Source organism: Anneissia japonica, unplaced genomic scaffold (assembly GCF_011630105.1).
Source record: "Anneissia japonica isolate Jap-2015-1 unplaced genomic scaffold, ASM1163010v1 scaffold288208_len475333_cov186, whole genome shotgun sequence".
NCBI classification, from domain to species: domain Eukaryota; kingdom Metazoa; phylum Echinodermata; class Crinoidea; order Comatulida; family Comatulidae; genus Anneissia; species Anneissia japonica.
The window spans coordinates 175138-197983 of NW_022728199.1; the positions used below are offsets into that span (position 1 = coordinate 175138).

General features: G+C 34.4%; 1 long non-coding RNA gene across 1 annotated transcript in view; it reads left to right on the plus strand.

The window, feature by feature from the left end:
• The window catches only part of LOC117114029, a 53713-nt gene that overhangs the window by 23302 nt on the left and 7565 nt on the right, over positions 1-22846 (plus strand). Inside the window, exon 3 of the long non-coding RNA XR_004446286.1 lies at positions 9374-9437. This is a non-coding gene — a long non-coding RNA (uncharacterized LOC117114029). The remainder of the gene's footprint in view (positions 1-9373; positions 9438-22846) is intronic.

A 22846-nucleotide genomic window follows, 5' to 3' on the forward strand; every position in this document is an offset into this window, starting at 1 on the left:
ACGCCAGGCTTAAGCCAGCCTTACGCCGTGTGTGTGAACATAGCCTTAGGGTTGTAGACACACTGCTCCTTTCCTGCCTCAAGGGTTTTCAGCTCTAGTATCATGAGGATGATGTTAGGCCAAATACTTCATTAATTAAGAACAGTGTTCTAAACTTGCATGGGCTAATTAACCACATAAGTCCAGCCAGGTGAAGTGCTGCCAACTACCTATAAATAAACAAGATAAACAAGGTCAGATCTGTTCCTCAAAAGTAAATGGTTCAATTATAAATATGTTCACTTCATTTACAACTTGGGCAAATAGAGACAAGAATCTTCATAACTCTCCTACATTGAGTGGTGGACCCAGGAATTAAAATATAGACCAGACAGGGAGTTTTGCAGATTGAAGATCCAGACCACCTCAGTCCCACCGTAATTGGGGCAGAGACAGACCACCTCAGTCCTACCGTAATTGGGGTAGAAACAGACCACCTCAGTCCCACCGTAATTGGGGCGGAGATAATTTCTTTATTTTTTGTAGATTCATGTATGTACTTATTTAATTAATTTAATTATAAGTATAAACATATAAGCCTTGGATATTTTATCTATAGCAACTTTTTATATTTATAGCCAAAAAGGTAGAACTTTGCTACAACAAAAGATATTATAGACACAGTGTTGGCACGCGCCCAATTGATTATCAATTTATATTATTGTGGCATAAAAAAGCATAATTTTGGCCATACTACAAAGCCATAGGAACCCATGAAACTTATGAGTCATATTGTTTTTTGTAACCCGAATCAGGCCGCTTTGTTCTTATCTATACCCCCCCCCCCCGCCTGATATGTCAGCCCCACCTCTCCCCGTCAACAAATATCTGAAGCCACTTCTGAAAATAGAGTATGCTACAAAAACAACTGATTTATTTTGTATTTATATTATTTGGGGACGATATATAATGGTGTGTGTAAAGTGTAACCAAGCTTACATGATTAAACATGACAAAAATTGTCTCTGTTTTGTGACAATTACTACATATAGTATATAACCTAGTAGAGAATTATAAAGGTAGGCTAATATGTGTGAAATTGTTGCATTGAGGTGCATCGGACGAATTGTCTCCCAACTGATATAACGCTAACCGTGTCTTACAACCGGCTAGGTAGTGTGGGAATCGGAAACCAACGTGGAGGAGATGAAAGCCGGATTCAATGGTGCGGAACAATTCTCTGTGTGCGAGCGTGCTGTGAATAGGTTCGGTGAATGCATGTTAACCTGGCTTCGGAACTTCTTTAGAATCAAGACTTAGGCTGTTGTAACCTAGTTTTTGACTTTTCAGAGTTCAGGAGTTGGTGGTATTGTTTGCAATTATTGCTGCTAGCATTGGCATCAGAGTTGAATAGGAGTTATTTTTTTCTATGCTACTATATGCACATGGCAACCAATGATTGAACAGCCATCTCAAATTACAAAAATCAGATACCGTTAATAGAAGCCCAGTGGGCTTAATATCGAGAAGCCCATCTCGAATTGAAGCGCCCCCTTTTGTTACTTTGCAAAAAGTAGCCTGGAAAAGAAGCCTATGGGCTTCTTTTCAAAATAGCGTGAACTTTTTTTTCGAGATAGTAGAGTACTAACACTGAACATGAATGAATGAACATGAAACAAAATAAATTAAAAACATGCTTGGCTTACACAGTAGTTTAGGTGATTAATGCCAGTTATAATACACTCTATGGTGTTGCAGTGGTTATTGTTTTATAGTAGTAATTCCCCAAATTAAAAAATGTAGCCTCGAAAAGAAGCCCATCTCAAAAAGAAGCCCATCCAAAGATTTTTAAGTCTTTTATTAATATTTCCAAATGATATTCAGCAGTGTTTTTAAAAGAAGTTTTATTTATTTATTTGTTACAAATTCGACAGAACACTGTCCAAGAGGAAGGCATGGGCCAAGGGCCCAACACAAAATTGGGAAGCTCTTGACATAAAATATTATACAATATGAAATATGTAAAATGAGTACACCATGATTAAGTTGATTAATTTAAGTATGAATTTGATATGTAGGTCTTCCTCCAATTAAGGACCACTTCACTTTAAAGACCACTTTTCTTTGTCCCTATTATAATCAAATGTCTTTATCTTTATTTTTCAATTAGACCAAAGCTGCTAAAAACCATGGAATCTTCAGTCCCAAAAATGGTCTTAAATTGGAGCCAGACGTGTATTTTGATCTTAATATGCATTCTGAGTTGGGCGGGGTACTGTAGCCCTTCCCCCCCCCCCTTTCCCTATAGCGCTGCCACTGAACAGAAATTGAATTTGGAAAGCGTTTAACAGTGGGTATGTATAGTTAGTCATGTATAGTTGTTTTTTTATCTCTTGAAGTGAAAACCACCACTTTTATTTCATGTATAGTTGTCATGGAATAAGTCAATTCGACTGGAGAGTTTTGTCGAGAGCGTGCCATGTTGAGAGACAACTAGCTTGGAAGATGACAAGAACAAGTAATAATAATTTTTAAATGACTGAAAATGAATGAGAAAATATTTATGATTGATTTTTTGTTTGACGTTCAATTCAGAATATTATTTTTAATGTTAAACTGCTTAAATTTTCTTTGTACCACAAGTAAGTGCTCAGGAAATTCATCAAGATCTACTCAAAAATCCCAAACCTATTATCAAGTATCATTGCCATTAAAAAGACATCATCGAGGGATTATATAACAATCAACAGTTTTTTGCCTCTAACCCTAATCCTTGTGTAAATACAGAATAGGCCTACTAAGATGTCTATCACTCCACTGATGATGATATTCCTGTTTTCTTTAAATTTTTTTTCTTTTTTATTAAACCACTGCATTTATCTGGGTTAAATCCTGTTATTTAAACACTGTGGTGCAAAAATCAGTTAGAGTTTCTGTATTGATTCATTGATTGTTGAGAATAATCGGTGAGATCTGTTTTTACTGATACAGCTGCAGATTTTGGGGTGGGGTGTGGGGGGTGGTGCTGAGCTGGCCCTAAATTTTGGAAAGTAATTCTTGTCTCTCGATCTCCCTCCCCCTTTTAGCTTACCCCTTTCGGACATCTCTGGACCCGCCCCTGTGATAGACTGTATTAAATCTTATCAATCTGATAACGTTTGTGTTGACCTTAAAAAAATAAAAATTAAATTCGATATTTTGATATGTTTGTATTTGGATTTGGATTCCTTCATTGTGAACACACTAATGATAACCCATGGAAGAGTGAAGACCTGTTGATGAGTTACCGGAAGAATATCCCTTGCCCTCTTCTGAAAAGTACTGGATCCTTTAACTTCATATACATCACAAAATGCGGCTAATGGCTTTCTCTTCTGAAAGATGGTGAGATATTGCAACTTGCATTTCAGTCCTCCAGCTAAAGTAAAAAGCCATGTCCAGACAATCAAATTTTATTTGACAAAAACATGACGTGCCTAAATAAAGGTCATGATGACATCATATCATTACCAATGCCGCAGCCAGGATTTTTAAACAGTGCGGGATAATATCAGCGTGGACCTAATTTACACAAATAATGTGGACTAACCCATTTTATGCAAAAATATGAAAAATCTGGACCCATTTTTCTTTAAATTTTACCCAATTTAGGCTACTGTAAATCTGGACCCATTTTTCAAAAAAGTGGACTCATTTTATGCATAAAATTGCATAACTTGGTCCCTTTTTTTTTAAAAATGGGGACCCATTCTTTGTGGACTCATTAGAAAAATTGTGTGGGACTGTCCAAAATGTCTCAATAGCTGGCTATGGCATTGATCATGACCATATAGCCTCTATACAGGCACATTGTGACCATATATGGGCGTACAACATTATTTTTGTCAAAGAAAATTTGATAGTGTGGACAGCAAAAGAATTGAAAAGGACCGAAGGTGTAAAGATCTGCCATTTTTCACTGTTCACACATGTGTTTTCACGAACAGTTTATAAGCCGGTTATAAGCCCACGCCCCAAAAATCAGCCCAATTTTGTGTTCTAGAGGGTAGGATTATACCCAAGTAACTAGGTTAACACTTTTAATAGCCTGCTCTTTGTACCAATCAGTATGCATGTAATAATTTTTTGCCCCATTTCTCTCCATAAAAATGTGATGAAATCTTTTCTTAAAAAACTTAACTTAAAATATATCAAGTTAATAAATAATATTTTTATAGTTGATAATCATTTATTTTTTAATTAGATGAATTGATAAATAAATCATCTCAATCCCAGCTGAAAAGCTTGGTATTTACATCCCAGTTCACCATTATTATTATTATTATTATTATTATTATTATTATTATTATTATTATTATTATTATTATTATTATTATTATTATTCCTTAAAAATAATTAAACCTAAATAATAAAAATATATTTTCATTTTCAAAAATCCATTCGACTATAACATGTGGCATGCCTTAATATGGTCATGATGACATGACCATATATAGGCACATCATGACTATATATGGGCATACAGCAGTTTTTGGTCAAAATGGAAATATGATAATTTTGATAGAGCTTTAAATTGCTATTGACAATCAGCATTTGTGAGTATAATTTATTGGGTTTATTGTTACAGAATTAAATAAAATCATAATTATTACTGGCCCGTAGGGAGATTTTTTATGGTTCGGAAGAAATCACCTTTTCTAGCGAACCCCCCTCTTTTCTGGAAAAAACTACCCCACCCCTTGAATTTTCTGAATGAGTCCTCCACCCAACTAATGCACTGCAGACCCACCTAGACTCAGAATGTTTTGCTGCAGACCTTTTTCAAACATAACTGCTTTTATATCATTATTTAGACCCATAAAACACAAAAATCTTTGGGGCCTTTGCTCCTTCCCCACCCCACCGGGGTCCTTGGGCAGGCCCCTGGACCCACGACCAGAGAACCCCCTCCCCTCCTTGGAATAACCTGGCTATGGGCTTGTACTACCACTGGATATTAAACAATCATTTCTGGCTTAAAACATGGTCTGCATTATACCAGCATTTTTTTCAGGCAGTCCAAGATATACTGACTTTAAGTGATAAATTTGTGATTATTATAGGACATGATTTAATGACGGGAAATAAAAAACGACAGTCATTAATCTGCCGATGAATGATTTATACCAAAAAATTGCCAGTTGTCATTGAACAGGGAAAAATACTTTAAAATATTAGTCAGTTCAATATTTGATATGTGACTGACTTGCTGTTATGTTAGTGTTGTTCTTTCTATTTATATTCATTTGATTTGAATTTGGTTTGATTTATTGAAATACGGCAAACATAAATTGAGATTGGAACATAAATATAAACCAAAGAAAGTAAACAAGACCAAGTAACAAATGCCAGGAGTTGTTACAAGTAAACTTGATCATTGAATAGCTACCAAGTTGGTGATGGCTACATAGCATGAGTTGTCACATCCACCTCAGCCCCAGCATGGTTGGTGGGAGAGGGTATGACATTGTTTTTAAGGACAGTAGTACCCCTGGGTGCACAGAAACGGCACTCTCATGTTTTGAAAAGTGTATCAAAGGTCTCGAAGGTTGGTCCTAAATAGAAGTTCTGCTGTACTACAGCAACTAAGACAAATTGCAATGCTGGAGTAATTAAACAGACTTTTTAAAAAAATGTTCATTTTTGTCAATTCTCTATTCCATTTGTTAGGGTACAAATGAAAAATATATATTTTCATTTAATTTAATTTGATATGATAAGTCAATAAATCTTTGCCGAGCCCAGTTTCAAGTAGCGTGAAGCGGATGAGTGTGTGATGCTCCCCCTGGGGGAGGATGCTGATCCACCGCAGGTTACCCCCAGCAATTCACTGCTACCCATTTACAGCCGGGTAAGACTGAAACAATGTAGATGAAGTGCCTTATTCTTAAGGACATGAATGATACGCGTAGCGAAAGCTTGAAACCTCGACTTCAAGGTTGGGAAAACCAAATTTCCACTGTGCTGAACTGCCTCCACGCCAATAACAATTCAACAATTCGCTACCATTGCCATTTTAATTTCCAAGTAGATGACGTCAGAAAACGCTATTTGTCAAATAACATTGCTTGTTTACAGTAATTGGAAACGCCACATTGAAGGGTATATCTTAACCAGGATGTGGTCAACCCAATAGCTGGATGGTTATTTATTAGCACTCCATGAGTACACAAAGTCCAGTATTGTGTGCATTATTGTGTAAATTCATTCATGTCATTGTTTTTGTGGAGGTTTTTTTTGAGCCTCTTGAGTTTGGTTTGGTCATCTTTTTTGTCATATTTCCCTTTCTGTTTTGTTTCCTCAAAAGCGCATTTATGCTTTCATTTGATAATTGTACTCCTTTTCATCTTTTTCAATAACTGCCGCTCTGGAAGAAGTGCCACACTATAAATCCTCAAAAAAATTATATAAAGGGATGGACAAATTCTTGTAAGTAAACCATTAATATACGTTCTGTTTGTGACTTTTCGATCTTTGCCAATGAACCTTCATCAGACGATGACTGGTTTGCTAATTATTGTCGTTTCCCGATGTTGAAAACATGAAAACAAACTTTCTAATAATTACAACCAACTTATCAGTCCTGAAGCTACTGGTGACATCGGGAAATGTCAACAGCCAGTAAACCATGCATTGTCTAATGAAGATCCACGAATCGAAACGTCTCGAATAGTATGTACATTATTGGTTTGCTTCACCAATTTAAATTTTCTGTTAGTTTCTCCCATTTGCAAATTTACCATTGCCTCCATACAAACAAACTTGAAAGTGATGCAACCAGCATCATCAAACTTGTCAAATTTTATTTGCTCATCTTCAGGAATTAAGTACACATAATTTTGGTTTATTACATTTCACGTGTAGAGGGCTCACTCCAAGATTTTAAAGTTCTTCACAATATTTTTTTTAAATTTTAATTTATTACTACGCCACTTTTTTTTTGTGCTGCCACTGATAAAAAATAAATAATTTTATCAAAGTTTGTATTTTTAACAATTTCCAATTTCTCAGACATTGTGTATTTTTTTTGTTCATTATTTTTGCTTATTTAAATATGTAAACAAATTGTCTGATAGCTTAGTATAAAACATACTCCAAATAAAGTGAGACTAGTCATTTTGATTCAATATTTCGATCTTTTATTAGATCATTATCAGGAATAAATAAAGATTTCAACATTACAAACATATTTTCCAAAATAAATTGTTTGATTGTAGCTTCATTTTTAACAATCAAATGAAGGTTTGTTTTGAGATATTTTATTTATAAATCCATGAGATATATGTCTATGTAATGTTACTTTGAAATTCTTTGAATTAAAAAATGCTTGGCGATAGAATTTCTGTTTGAAAATTAGGTGAGGAAAAAAGAGTTTATATTTCCTGATAAGCGTTCAGAGGTTAACAAGCCATATCCTGGCCTGACTATGGTGCCAAGCAGAGAGCAGATTTAGTTGCACCACTTGATAATATGTAATCTTGTATCAGCACTCTTTAACCGGTTGGAGCTGTCATTGAAAATAAGAGTGATTGTAATTTAATAAGTTTAATTAGACTCAATGGTTGCATTGTGATCTTGTGGGGGTGCATTTGCTGGGGCATATCCGGGAATTAAGAGAAAGGGACTACTGAGTTCAAATCGTAAAGGAGGCCAGTCTGCCAATTTATAATCTGATGACAGATAATCTGGTCGGGACCTCGAGTCAAAGCTAATGCGCCCTCTATAATAATTTTTTTATTTGCGATTATAGGTTACGGTATAGCCTAAAATTGAAAACTTTAGCTAATTAGGCCTATCATGTGTCCGTTATTTGTACAGTGGTGTATCTACCAGCCCCCCTCCCCATTTTAAACATTCAAAAATTTGTTACTTTGTTAATGTTCCTGAATTTGCCTTCAAATGCCTATTCATGGTCTTAGAAAAATCAGTTTTACAACATGTTCTATCAATTTTTTTTTCGCTCTAGAGCCTAACGAACTACCACCAACGCCAGTCGTTAAAATGAGCGCACATGTTTACGATGACGAAATAAAAAAGTGTGTGGAAGTCAGCAACTTATTTGACACGGAGAAGCTAGATTTTCGCGAAGTGCATGTAAACAACACAATTGAGCGATCTAAAAACTACAAAACAGGACAGAAAGATCCATAAAGTATACATACGTTTTAATGAAAATTAAAACAATATTTTGTTAAATGGAAGAATGCTAGCTAGCGATTAAAATAATTCATTTTTTATCGAAGGTAAATGTAGCTAGGGCCTAGAGAATTTACTACTTAGATTGCGATAGAACACGCTGCTGCACTGTCGTTGGTTCGTACTGGTCGGCTAGGTTAGGTAGTGGAAACTCACACCTTCTCTACGGTAGTTTACAATTTTTAAAATACAGTAGATGTTTTATTAAACAAGCCTTTCCACCGTGTGACGTTGACGGCCTGAAACTGGCTGGCTGTTTATCTGGCTCTAACTTGGCATCGAACGCAATTAGGGGATTATCGTAATCGTTTCAAGACGAGTATATCCAGATAAAGTTCGACGTGAACCAGGCTATTATGTGGCTTTACCATAATTGCGTGTCACCAGTGTTGGATTCAGCCATCCTGCCCACCCTACCCCCTTCTAAATTTTTCAAAAATATAAGACAAATTGAGAAGAAAAGAAAATCATATTCAAATTGAAGTTTTAGAGTGCAATTTCTGGCCATCAAAAATTTCTGTAATCATAAGTTTCTTTTGAGACCAGTTGTCTGTTAAAATCCTTCCCTGGCCCTCTATACCTGGATTCGCCACTCGCCACTGAGTGTTTTCATCAAATTTTATTATTTATCAATAATAAAGCCAATACATTCATATATCCTTATGCTGTATACTGACCATGAACCTATACTAATGGGAACTTGATGTTAACACTCAGACTTTATTTATGGCATCTGTCTGAATTTCCTTAATATCAAGATAACATCATCTGATATTTGATAAACTTTCATTTAAGCTTGTATGAATTGTCTCTCAATGGTATCTTATAATGGTGGCAAGGAACTTAATGGAAGAAATTTGTCTAGCCTCTCAGTAAAATATCCTGCTGATAAGTATAAGTTAACCCTTAAGTTCAGATGGTTCAGACATATGATTTTCATGTTATAGTCTAAGCATATAACTAATATTTTCCAAAAATGTTTAATATTTTTCTAAAATGATATATTGAAATATTTAAATATATTTGATTTTTAAATTAAAATTTGAAATTGATAATATATTCCATGAATTTTACTTGATTTTTTGTATTTGTTAAGCCGAAAAAAAAAAGTATTGGTATATGGAAAAGAAAACTAAAAATCCCTTTCATTTTTGTGCAGCAAATTTCAGTGAGCCGATTGATAGTACAGTAGTAAAACCATGCCAATATCAAGCAAGAGATGGGTAAGTTTAATGGGGACTTTTTGGGGTACTTGGGACCCATATGAAATTGACACTTGAACAATTGTATTTTAATAAATATTATATTATAATATTAGACTTATTTAATTGACTTTAAAACTTTTTTTCAGAAATATTAATATCACTTTCATTCATTCTCTTTATTTTGAAAACAAGTTCATAGTAGTATACTGTAATATTAAAAATGTTCTTTACCAGAAATATATAATAAAAACATGGTTTTTGTTATTTATATATTTTGAATTTTTTGACAGAAAACATTGTTTTAATGTTTGCTACCATTTTAATTCCAATTGCAGTCAAATGAATTGAAATAATGGTTTTTGTTGTATAATTGTCAAGGAAAAAGAATCAAACGGAAGTTTTTTCCCCACAATGCTTTTAAATTTAAAAGGATATTCCCTGAGGTTGTTAAGATACACCTTGAAAGCTTCTGGCTCTGTTGCTCTAACCTGTGGCACAGTGTATTGTTCTTGTTTTCATGTGTGTCAATGTTTTCTTCCTGTAGAACCACGCGGCCACAAAAGCATAAACAAACATGTATTAGATATCCGGAAAGATTTAGAACAACATTGCGGCACTTGCCAATGTTATTGTAATTATCTACAACATCCGATGCTCTTTTTTTTTTCTTCTTTTTTTTTTATTTTCCTGGGGAATTTAACTAGTCCTGTACCATTCATACACAATAGTTATGTCAACTCTGTTTATTTTGAGAATACACACCTCATGTAAGCCACTAAACTGGCAACTGACTTTTGATGGTATTCAAGTGCTGTGTCTAGGCCTAGTAAGCCTTGCTAAATTCTCTCAAACAATATCTAGTGCATCACACCTAGGCATGGTTCCTGGGCGTGAATCCAACTCGGGCAAAAGATATTTTTCTGAAGGGATTACATGTCTCCCTCAAATTAAAAACTACTTTTGAGTTTTAGTGATTATTAGCAGGTTTGGTCTGTAATTAAAATACTGCATTGTAAGTTTTTTCCCAAAGTGTTTTTAGAATATTTGCAGTTTAATTATATGGTGTTATTCGTTTTTAATGAAAAATTTTGTGGTAGTCAGACAAGTCCTGTGCTCATTCTATGGAAATATCTGTTACATATCTGTTACAATTACAAAATTCACAATGCCAACACTATTGGAATTCATTATGGAACATTTATATACATAAATCATCATCATTTTCTTATGATGTGCATTATTTTTGGTGTATGTAATGATACATCATTTATTTTATTAGAAAAACTGCATTGACATGGGTTTCAAAGTGGTCTTTTAGAAGCGGGAAAACGTTCAATTGGGTCCACCAAAATAGTGGTCCCTAGAGAGAGTCTTTACAAGTAAAAGAGTAAAAGATAGTTGCTCAGAAAATTGGTCTTTAATTAGAGAGAGATCTGTGCAATTATTTTTTTTATTTATTCAGTTATAAAATGACATATTGTACAAAAATGAACTAAAGGCTGAATTTACTTTTTACTATGATAAATTAAGTTAATTTTTTTTTTCAAATAATACAGTATTGAACTTTAGTAGTTTCCTGTGATTTAGTAATTGAATCTCACATTCTGGTGAATAAGATGCTTGATTAGCCTGCAAGTTTTGCCAATTCTTTCCAACCAAATAAGTGTAGGTTAGTTGAGCTGATTAGACGCAATGAGGTCGTTTAATGGGAAAAGACAGTCAGTCCACAGAAGGAAAGGTTCATTCAATACCCAATACTCCTAGGATATTCCTTTTCCCAAGTTGACATTTTCACCTTTTGGATAATAAGTCAGCCTAAATTCCCATCACAAATCCGTTTACACTGGATTTGGCTATCCTGTTGTAAAATACAGCACTCTTCATCCAGCTGGGACCCGATATGTTGATAATAAATGATGAGTTTTATTAGATATGCCTATGTATGTCAACTGAGCTATATTTCACGAAAGCACACCTGGTTCTAAAATAGAGGATCGCTTCTCAGCTTAAAGCTTCTAGTAGCCGTAAAGGCTGCTCTGCCTTTGCTCGTTGTACGACTGAGGTCGTGACAAGGTTGTCATATTCTCTTCTGAGACTGATAAATCCAACTTATCATGCCGCCAGATATAGGTTTTGAATTTTATGCACTTTCTTTGGGTTTCTTTAAATACTACTTTTGTCGTCTGGGGCAATTTTTCCCCTTTCTCACCCTCTCCCAAAATATTAAATTTTAGGGTAGAAGAGGAAGGGGTCACAAAGGTACTGTATATAGCCTTCTGAGACTGATAAATCCAATGTATCATGCCACCAGATATAGGTTTTGAAATTGCTTAACTTTCAGTGGGTTACTGAAAAATGTTATCATGGCTTTATGTGGAAGTCTATTCTGTCCATTTCCCACCCTCTCCCAAAAATGTTAATTTTAGGGTCAAAGAAGAAGGGGTCATAAAGATATATAGCCTTCTGAGACTGATAAATCCAAGTTATCATGCTACCACAAAAAGTTTTTGAAACTTTATGAACTTTCAGTGGGTTCCTACGAATGACTATTCTGTTATCAGGGGACCCATCTGGAAATAAGTTTCTTTGCAGGGACACAGATGGTTACTCCAGTAACGGTTATTTTCTTAATAATAATAATAGCCTAATAATAATCTGTATTTATAAAGCGCAAAACAATATCCATTGAAAATGATCACAGGCGGTACAATATTTAAAACCATTAAGTACAATTAATATGTTAGAAATATTTAAATTGTTTTGTGTGCAAGCTATAAAAACATTATCCATATGCACAACAACATGCACCAACGATACAGTTCAGACGTGAGTGCAAAATCAATGAGGTTCCTATCCTGGTACATTTATATAAGTCCTTGGTCTGTCATAGTGTGAAAAATGTACAAAATTCAATTTAAACATTTAATATCTCATATAAATAGAACAAATGTGTTATAACTTCTAAAAAATCTAAACAAAAGTTTACATTGCTGATTTCCAGGAATATTTAAAAAAAAAATCCTTAACTAATTGAATAATTTAAATGACTTGGCAAGAAATAGAAGGACTGTGTTATTTATGCATCGGTTTATTGATTAGGAATATTTCCCCCCATTCTAATGTTCAACAGAAAGCTAACAAAGTAAGGTTCAAGCACAGCTTTCAGGCTACTTTATGCATGCTGAAGATACTACAGTACATCCGAGGGTGAAAACAATTGAGATGGCCCCTTTAACTTGCCCTACATCTGCCTAAGCATTCTCATTACTCACAAAAATTTTCTCTACACCTGAAGCAAAGCAGGATAATGCATCTCAATAATGAAAAAATTCATAAATTAACAACACACACTGGATAATGAACTTCTACAGAAATTCACACCTGTGTCCTAAATTCCAACTATTCAGGAAACAAATGCAAATTTCGTAAGACAATCACCTTTTTGGCGCATTGACAGATATAAGTCATTTTGTGGCCGACAACAGATGCCGATCTTGAAGCAGTTTCATAAAGTAATCAATCACGCCAATTTCGGAAATTACTTTTCCTGTCAGTCGAGTCTTTCATTAAATTGACAGAAAAACTTTTTGAGCAGAGCAATCTACAATCATGTGTACATTCCATAAAAAAAGGGCACTGGTTATTGTTACACCAGTCTTATATACAAATTCCTAATTCTGATTGGATGTTATTGTCCTAATTCAATCCATACATCCAATCAGAATCAGGTATTGTGTGTGACTGGTGTAGCATTAGTAACTGTGTAAAAAATATTTTTATTATTGGAAGCTCATAACATATTTGATCCTTTTAATTAAGATAATTTGTCATTAATTTTGAGGGTTTGTTTTAGACTTAAATTTATTTTATATTTAAAACTCTTGTGCAGTAACCCAGAAGCACTAGGCTAAGGCAGAAGCTGTTGTTACATCGAACTTACCATTGGTATCTGCGTATATCCAATTGTAAAAATGACGCTGCCTCGATGCCGGTTGGTGGACCCCCGTTTCCAAAGCAGCATTTATTTTATTCATTGTGTACATACAATTGTTTTCTTGGTTGATACTTATTATAGAACAACCATCATTGGTTTATTGTTTTTTTTTTTTTTGGTTTTTTTTTAATTATCTCTGAGTGCTTTGTATCATAGAACAGAAAAGGTGTGATACCAAACGTGTGACCATTACATTAAAAACAAAATCAAATTTATGGTAGCACCAAAAATGAAGTGATTGGGAAACTCTATTATTGTTTTACTTACCTTAATGCATTGTTTGCAACTACATGGAAAAACTGTGTGAACATAACTGTTCAGGAGTTTTAACCACCAGGAGACATTTTAAGTGTCGGCTTACGTATTGCCTGCGCTAAATGACCAACTTTCACAGTCTTTAAAGCCCACCACTGCTTGACTATGACCCCAATCATGGAGGGGAGCTAGGCAGCCCCCGAAGTCACATCATTCGACAGAGAAATCTTGCCGCCTAGGGTGACCTGGATGGAAAATTATAAGAAACAAAAACATGTGTCAAAGTGTTTGGTATCAAAAATTAAATGGCTTTTCGGTGTACAAGTTTCTTAGGCCCCTCTAGCTATCAGTATCGTTCATTAGTTGTTCTCTGATGGTTATAACTGGATGTTTTCTCTCCTCTACACGTTCCATTAGGATGGTACACAATGGTACTGTACTGCTATATTTGAAAAAATAGAGTCATAAGTGTAGTTTAGGGCTGGCCGAAGGTTTTTCAAAGCAGGGCGGGAAGGTTTGGGGGGGGGGGCACTAGCATTTCTTTCTGATGGTACAAAAATCTGCATAGAAATTTTTCTGCCAAAAAGTGGGGGCCTGGGCCCCCCACCCCGGTGACGCCGGCCATGTAGTGCAGGTACAGTAATAAAATATAATGACCCTTTCCCTTGCATGTTGTTGCTGGGGTCCCACAAAATCGCAGCGAGCATGTGCATTTGTGAACAACACGTTATTATTATTGGCTTTATTGTTTTTCTGGCCGTTTTCTGATTGGTCAGTTGTTAAGTTTGATTGACACTCCGGAATGGTCTGTTATGTGGCCTCTTTAATAGCATAATAATCGGACCTAGCCAAGAGGCCCCAGATTTTCCTGCCTCACTGGAACTATGCGTTTGTTTTTGGTCGTTCCCAACCCCCTCTCCCGCCTCACTGGAACTATGCCTTGTTTTGGTTGTTCCTATTCCATTTTTTCTGCCACACTGGAAGTATGCCTTCGTTGTGGTCATTCCCACCCCTTTTCCCGTCACTGGAACTAAGCCTTTGTTTGGGCGTTCCCACTCTTTCTCTCAGTGAACAATGGCTTTTGTTTTAGCCTTTCACTAGCAGTCTCATTATTGGTCAGTTCATTCATCCAATCAGCAGCCAGTATCTCTACCCAAACATATTAGTATTTCCTCTGTTGGAATTTCTGCGGATATTATTCTCCTGAAGATGATTGAAGCAACTTAATCGAAACGTCGAGACTTTCTCAACTACAACAGTTCTTTTCAGAACTGCCTACGTGGTGTACTGCAAGCTTAAACATATATGTTATAATAATCCCATGCAAAAATATACAGTAAAATTAAATTAACATTTGCTGCCAGAAATTTAAAGTGATAATATGTAAAGATCTTGATTTGAATTCCAAATACTTACTTTGAATTGAATTGAAGTGGGAGGTTTAACAACGAGAGGTGGCGGTCGCTTGCAAAATAAGGTGAATGAGGTGATTTTTGTGTACTTAAGCAACATTTTTTTTTGTTTCAAACATTTCTAGGACTTGGAAGGGGGAAGGGGAGAGGGGACAACAGCTTTTTTTGAGGGAGGGGTGCTCGTCCCTAGATACACCAATGACAGAAATATCCTGTGGTACCGTAGAACAGCAGCCTGATCCTGCTCATCCGTGGACACCTGCCATTCGGCCTGAACCAGAGATTTAGATGCAGCTGGTTAGTACTATGCAAGCATAACTGTAGCTGTAGCCTCTCCTTAAAACAAAATCCATCCACTTTTGGAAAGAAATATCTTTTCTTTTTAGATGAAGTATGCAACATTTTTTTTTAATTGCTACCTGCAACTTTATGAAGAGTGCCTCCCTTGTTTTATTTAGATTCTTTTTTGTTTTCGCATGGCAAAATGCCTAGAAAATAAATCCATCATCTTATTAGAGATTGAGTTTTATGATGACCCAATAAAAATAAATATTATTTTATCACCCTCGCGTGCATGGTACTTCTATTAAACAACATTTTTTTTTTTTTTTTTTTTTTTTTTTTTTTTTTTTATTAAATAGTAGATATTTTTTTTTTTTTTTTTTTTGTTCATTTTTTTTATTAAATAGTAGATATTGTTTGTATTATGTCAATCATGTTTTACTTTGAATATCAATGTACCAGCAAACAACCTAAGGGTGATATTTGGCTTTAGCAAAAAAAAAACCAAAAAAAACACACCCTTCCTCACCACTTTTCCAGCCTAGATAGGATGATAACTAATAATATTTTTTTAGGGCTTTAGGTCTGTGATGTAGGTTGAGGTATATGAAAGTGTGGGGGCTGTAACCATCTCTCTGACAGTGGCATGTCTAAAAGTCTTGAAATGGGAGAGGGAGCCGGGTGATGGTGGCGAGAAGGTGAAGTGGGGGGGGGCCAGGCTCGATGATTAAGTGAGGGGGTGCTAGGTGATTTCTAACTACTTATGTGTGATTTTTTTGTGGGTGGGTGAAGTGGGGGGGGGGCAGGCTCGATGATTAAGTGAGGGGGTGCTAGGTGATTTCTAACTACTTATGTGTGATTTTTTTGTGGGTGGGGGGAGGGGATGACGGGGTGCGAGTATGTTTTGGGGAATACGCTCCCCATGCATCCCCAGATACGCCAATGCTCTCTGAAGAATAAAAAAAAGATAAGAAAAAGCTGAACAAGAATGATGGGATTTTTGAAGGATTTTATTATTGATTTGATAAAAGATTTTTTTTTTATGGCTTATGACAAGCTGGTGATTATATTTTATGGAAGGTAGGATTAGACAGAATTAAGCATAATGTATACAACTACTGGTATAAAGGATGTTTAATGGGAGTTTACTGACCCATTTCGGACAATCAACTCGCATATGAGAGTTGATTGCCTCTTCTGTGAAATATTATATATGCAAGATATTTAAAATAATATATTATTTTTATTATTTGGCGTGTTTTCCTGAATATTATCAGCATCATAAATTTTGTAAAAAATATATGAAAAGGTAATATGATAGAGATTATGTGCAATCTGTGAACACATACCAGTCAACCTTGAGAAATTTCAAAGAGTAAGATCGGGTGACACATAATGAGTGCCGAAGGCACGAACAGTTGCTGGGGGCCAGGAGGCCACCAAGGGCCCCTGGACGCTTTGGCTTAAATGGCATATCTAATCGATATTTGTGAGTTTATATTGATCTCAGATACAGTAGATATTCAAAGATAGTTTAAGATAATGAAAGGCATCTTCCCTTATGAAAATTCATTACAAATTGAAAAAGAAACAAAATTTATTCAAATTTAATCACATGCACTATTTCAGTGGGATTGGGGGTGGTATTACCAGGACAACCAATTTGTTAACATGTTTGACAACACCAGAGGCAGAAAGTAAAGGTAGGACTATGTAATAACATTTATGATAAAATTCGTAAAATTAATACAAATAAAATTAAAGAAATTTATGATAAAATTAATAAAATTTATGATAAAATTAATAAAATTCATGATAAAATTCATAAGTTAAAATTCATAAAGTCCATGGTAAAATTCATAAGAGTTGGATAAAATTCATAAAACATATGATAGAATTCAAAGTAAAATTCATTTATTTGTGTTTCTTACAATTTATTGCATTTCTAACAGTTTTTTTTCAATTCATTCAAATAAATATACTCGAAGAAAATTATTGTAGATTTTCGGTATATATTTTAGCTGCTCCAAGTTTCTTTCCTATTCTTCCTTTTTCCTTTATTTTTTCACAATTTTTACGTTTTATTCATATTTTCCATAATGTTATACACTCACATGTTATAGTCACTCGTTTAGGCCTAGGCTAGACCTCGACTATGCCTATTATATTATTTAAAATATACAATTTTAATTGCTAAGATTAATTTTTACAGGAACTAATAATTCATACTTAAACAATACATTAATTTTAAATGTAAATATAATGATATAACGAATAAATAACAATAATTAAACGTGTACATAATATCTATCACTACCACTAGTAGTACAATAACAAGATTTTACTATCATAATCAATTTTATATAGCCGGAGTTGGTTTCGACCTAGGCAAACCTTTGCTAAAAGGTACACTTTCTCCATCAAAAGGCTTCTTCTATGAATGGAATGACCTGTTCGAAGCACGATATTTAATCGTACGGGAAATCCGCTCACGATGTGAATTAGAATATGCATGTCCTGTGTGGCATAGTTATCTTACTGATAAAAAGTCTCCTGCCATTGAAAGGATTCAGAAGCGCGCTATTAAAATAATTTTGGGACCTGATCGTAGATATATTGAGGTGTGTGAGATCGCTGATCTTCCACCGCTGTCGACGAGGAGGGAGCATTTGTTGTTGTCTTTTGGCAAGAAACTTCTTACCTATCTGATTGATTTCGTAACATGCTACCTCCTTGTCGCCAACTTGGTAGAGACCTGCGATCCCGCCCTTTACTTGAGATTCATTTTGGTAAATCCGAGCGATTTAAAGGTTCACCTGTTGTTACAATTGCCTACATTTTAAATAATATGTTGTCAGTGGTTGTTGTTTCTCCTTTTTCATAATGCTTTTTAGCTTTTAGTAGTCCTTATTTGTGAGACTACGGTTTCAGCCTTTGGCTGCTTGTATGTCATCCTTTTTATTTATTGATTAAAGTATACCTGAATATAACACCCATCATGTAAGCATTGAGACCCCTACTTCACTGTCACACCCTGATCTGCCCCTTCCCCTTTTCAAGACTTTTATATGCCACTGATTGTGGGGCATTATAAAGTATCCCATATCATCAGCTTTTCACTCCTAAAGCCTATTATCCACTAGACAAATTCATTCTTGCGAATGAAAAGCATCGGTTTCATGCGCATACACGTTCATAGTTTTTTGCTTCAATAGAATCAGTATTTCAAACTGTTTATAATTTTTGCGAAACAAGAAATTTCGCAACCAAACAGAGCTCAGGAATCGAACCAACACTTTTGATTTGCGCGAATTTATATTTAGACTTCGAAGCATCAAGGGTCCACAATGTTATTAGCAAATAATTATTTAAAAATGATCATTTAAAAATACATTTAATATGCAAATTGTTCTTCAATGAAAGGAAATTAAATGTATACAAAAAAATGAGACCAATAAAGTGAAATTATGATGTTAAAGTGATAAGGTAAAAGTACATGTGCTGGCTCTTAAAATTCCAATGAATTATATATGAATGTATTATAATGTAAATATAAAAACATGAATGTATTCAAAGTAATAGACAATTTATGTGTTTTAAGGTGACATTTATGCACTAGTAATTTTAGGGCAAACATGTCTTTATAGTGCCTGTATGTTTGTAGTATTTGAATTGTAATGGTAGTTCTTTTTCATTACTCAAAGAAAGAGATGTTTTTTTGCATTTGGGTTTTATGATGCAAGTCAGAAGTTTTTATTCCTGGAGTGAATTCATGTAGATCAACTGATGAACGTACAATTTTCACATTGTGTTGCTTACAATTCAATTTTTTATTCATATTTAAAAAAAAGTCAAATAAAAATTATTTAAATGTTAAAAGTAGAATAAAATATGAAAAGGACATACATGAAACTCGAAAAGCTTGTAAAATGAAGACCAGTAAGTACAGTAGTAAAATTTTTTAAACAATAAAGTAATATAAAAACACAAATTCACAACTACACAAGACAACACAACCTACCTAACAGAAATCAAAGGAAGAATTTCAAAAGCAAGCAAACCAATGATCACGGACACTATTTCAACGGCTTTGGGCATGGTATTACCAGGACAACCAATTTGTTTACATTTTTGACAACAACAGAGGCAGAGAGTAAAGGTAAGACTATGTAATAAAATTTTTGATGAAATTCATAAAATTAGTACAAATAAAATAAATAAAACTTATGATAAAATTAATGAAATTCATTATAAAATTCATCATAAATCAAAATTTATATTGACCTTGATAAAATTCATAAAATCCATGATAAAAGTTTTGATAAAATTCATAAAACGTTACGTATGATAAAATTCAAAATAAAATTCATTTATTTGTGTTTCTTACAATTTATTGTGTTTCTAACACTTTATTTCAATTCATTCAAATAAATATCTCTCTGTCTGGTGGGATGCAAGTCTCAAAGATGAAGAAGAAAACTATATACTATATATACTATCCATATATACTATATATTATACTATATACTATATTATATACTATTTATACTATAGGCACATATATACCTTTATACTATATAGGCCTATATACTATAGGTATATATATTACATATATATATCTTATGCTGGTATCTGACTGGTGGTTGCGAAAATTGAGAAAGCAGAACCAAATACTTATTCCAATGAAAATTTAATGGTTGTTTTTATTATTATAACCCACTAGTGAATGTGGGACGCCATATTCCACCAGTGTACACACGTGAGACTGACACATTCCTCAGCCACGCCCATGGTATAAATTATATTAATTAAATGGCAATTGGCAATAAAATTATTAAAAAACAATTAAATTTAAATTTTTATAATTTTCATGTTCATATTAGTTGGTATCCTAATGAATGTTGCTCTCAAATTCTCAAAGTAAACAATATGCCCTGTAGCATCAGCAAGGGAGGGGAATAGGGGCTACTCCTGCCATTTCCAGGTGAAGCTCCATCAGCGATGACTTGGACCAAATAAGGAGAAACAGTTTCCCCCTACCAGGGCTCTACTCTAGTGGTCCACCTCTAAATTTGTTAAGCCCTCTTGCTGAGAATAGCCTGTCCACTTGTAAATCCTGGCACTGTATGTATGTATGTATGATGTATGTATGTATGTAATTAGATTTATATAGCGCATAACACCGGGGTCTCTATGCGCTGATACAACAGAGAGCAAAAAAGAAAACAAAACCATTGATCTATTCTAACTAACCATGAACAAATGACTGAATTTGGCATAACCCCATATAAATGAATTGGAGTGGACTTAATTTAACATCTCAACTGTTTTATTCAGTCCAAGTTTATTGTCCTACTGTGTTAAATATATGCTTTTATCTGGTCCATGCATACAGTACTGATCAGATAGATAATAAATAAAAGCAATCTGAAGCAAATGGTATAATAAATAAATGACTAAGGGAAATTGAAGCATAAATATAAACAAACATGAAGATGGCTAAAGAAAACAAAGTAAAAAAAAAGAACGAGGACTGATAAACTGAATTTATAGAATATAAATAAATGAATCGATATAAATAGAGGTTTGGTATAATTTGGTTAATGTCAATAAACTTTAAAATATCTTTTGGATGTCTGTAGGAATTTTCTGAATAATTAAACTTTAAAGGAGCAGTCCTTTTTAAAATTTTTTCATTCGTATCAAACATGGAGTATCTTGCTACGTAAAAGGATGGAAAGTCTCGGAGTGGCTAAAAGCCGTTTCCCAGAACTTTTGAAAAGTTTTCTCTCTTGCATGCATATTCAGATTTGTATACAAATAGCATTTGAAAAGTAAACCTTTGTACAGTGACATCGTTAATAAAATTATTGCAAATAGAAATAATGTACACACAATTACTGCATTTAAAAGGCAGCTAATTAGCTGATTTTGGTATTTCGATGTTCTTTAATTCGGGAGAATTTGAGAGAAGACAGAATCGGAAGAGTTGGAAAGGAAAGTTTGCTATGCAAAATAAATAAATATTATTTTTTTTATGATAGTAGCCCATGATTGCTAATTGTTATTAAAATTCCTTGATTTTTGAAAACCAATCACATCGTTTACAGTTCAGGATAGTTACATTTTCAACAGACTTGAAAGGATGAATAAGGGTAAACCACAACCATGAAGTTTTTTGTCTATTTTGACTGCTATTTGAAATGAGGCAGCTATTTCTATTGCTTCCTTTATGAAGTCTTGAAGTTGTCATAAATTCTGGTGTGTGATGACGTTGGGTAGAGACTACAGCAGGCCTCAGCAGTGATATGATCAAATGCATCTCACCAAAGATTTTGCACTAAACAGATGCGCGTTAGCAGTGAATGCATTCCATACAATTTTACACCATCTGTCCTTCCACCTACATCATTTCAACAGGAAATGTTGATAGACAGACCAACTGTCTCCCTTGGCAACACACTGGCATTGGTGGCAGGGTGCTCCAATATTATCTAACCATCTGAGGATGTTTTTACTTTGTGTTAAATTAAGTAGAAGGTCAGGACTTTTTCCTGCCCAGTATCTATGTGAAATTATAATATGTAAGTGTAAAATCTATAATAGTATGCATCTATCAAAACACGTACATGTATTTTGCTTGTAATAATAACAGATTCAAAAGAACATCTTCATTGTAAATACGGTCTGCCTCCAAATAAAGACCACTTTTGGGACCAGGTTCCATGGTTTCAGCAGCTTTTAGATATGTAATTAGAATAATAAATGTAAAAGATATCTGTTAATTTGGGACCATAGAAAAGTGGGCCTAGTGTTGCATAATACAGTAGTAGCATATATTACGCCTGGTCCTCGACGATGAACTGTCTTATTGTTCTTCTTTTTTATTTGCTCGTGTTTCTTTGTTTTTGATGTCCGAATTTGTTTTTGATGTTTTTGTCTTGTGGCACCCCTGCCTGTTTTTTTAATTCGACAAGTCTCGAGTTTTCGTTTTCTTTTATTCACTCAATTTCATATGAATTTTAACGTGTTGATGTATATTGTTGATGTATAAAAGTGATATTTAAAAATATTTGTATGAGAATTTTTTCCTTCTTCCTCTGTCTCCCTCTTATTGTTCTCCTTCCCCCAGCCTTCCCCTTCCCCCATTTATTGTGCATAAAAATGTATATATTAAATGTCTGGAGGAAACAAATAATTTAAAAATACATTATTAATAAACATTGTAACATTGTTCCAGCATGCCGATTAAAAACGTATGGCAAAAGATCGTTTCACGTCGCAGCACCAAAACTCTAGAACAGCTTACCTTCTAGTGTGAGAGAAGCTTGTGTGCACTTTATAGAACCCATTACATCTTTCTGAAGAGTAGGGGGCAACCCCGATGTTGCGGTTCATTTCAGCCCCTGTTGTTGTGGAATGATGTGAACATGTAGCTACTATAAGCGCCTCTTTACGGCTGCTAGGTAGTCATGGACTACGCC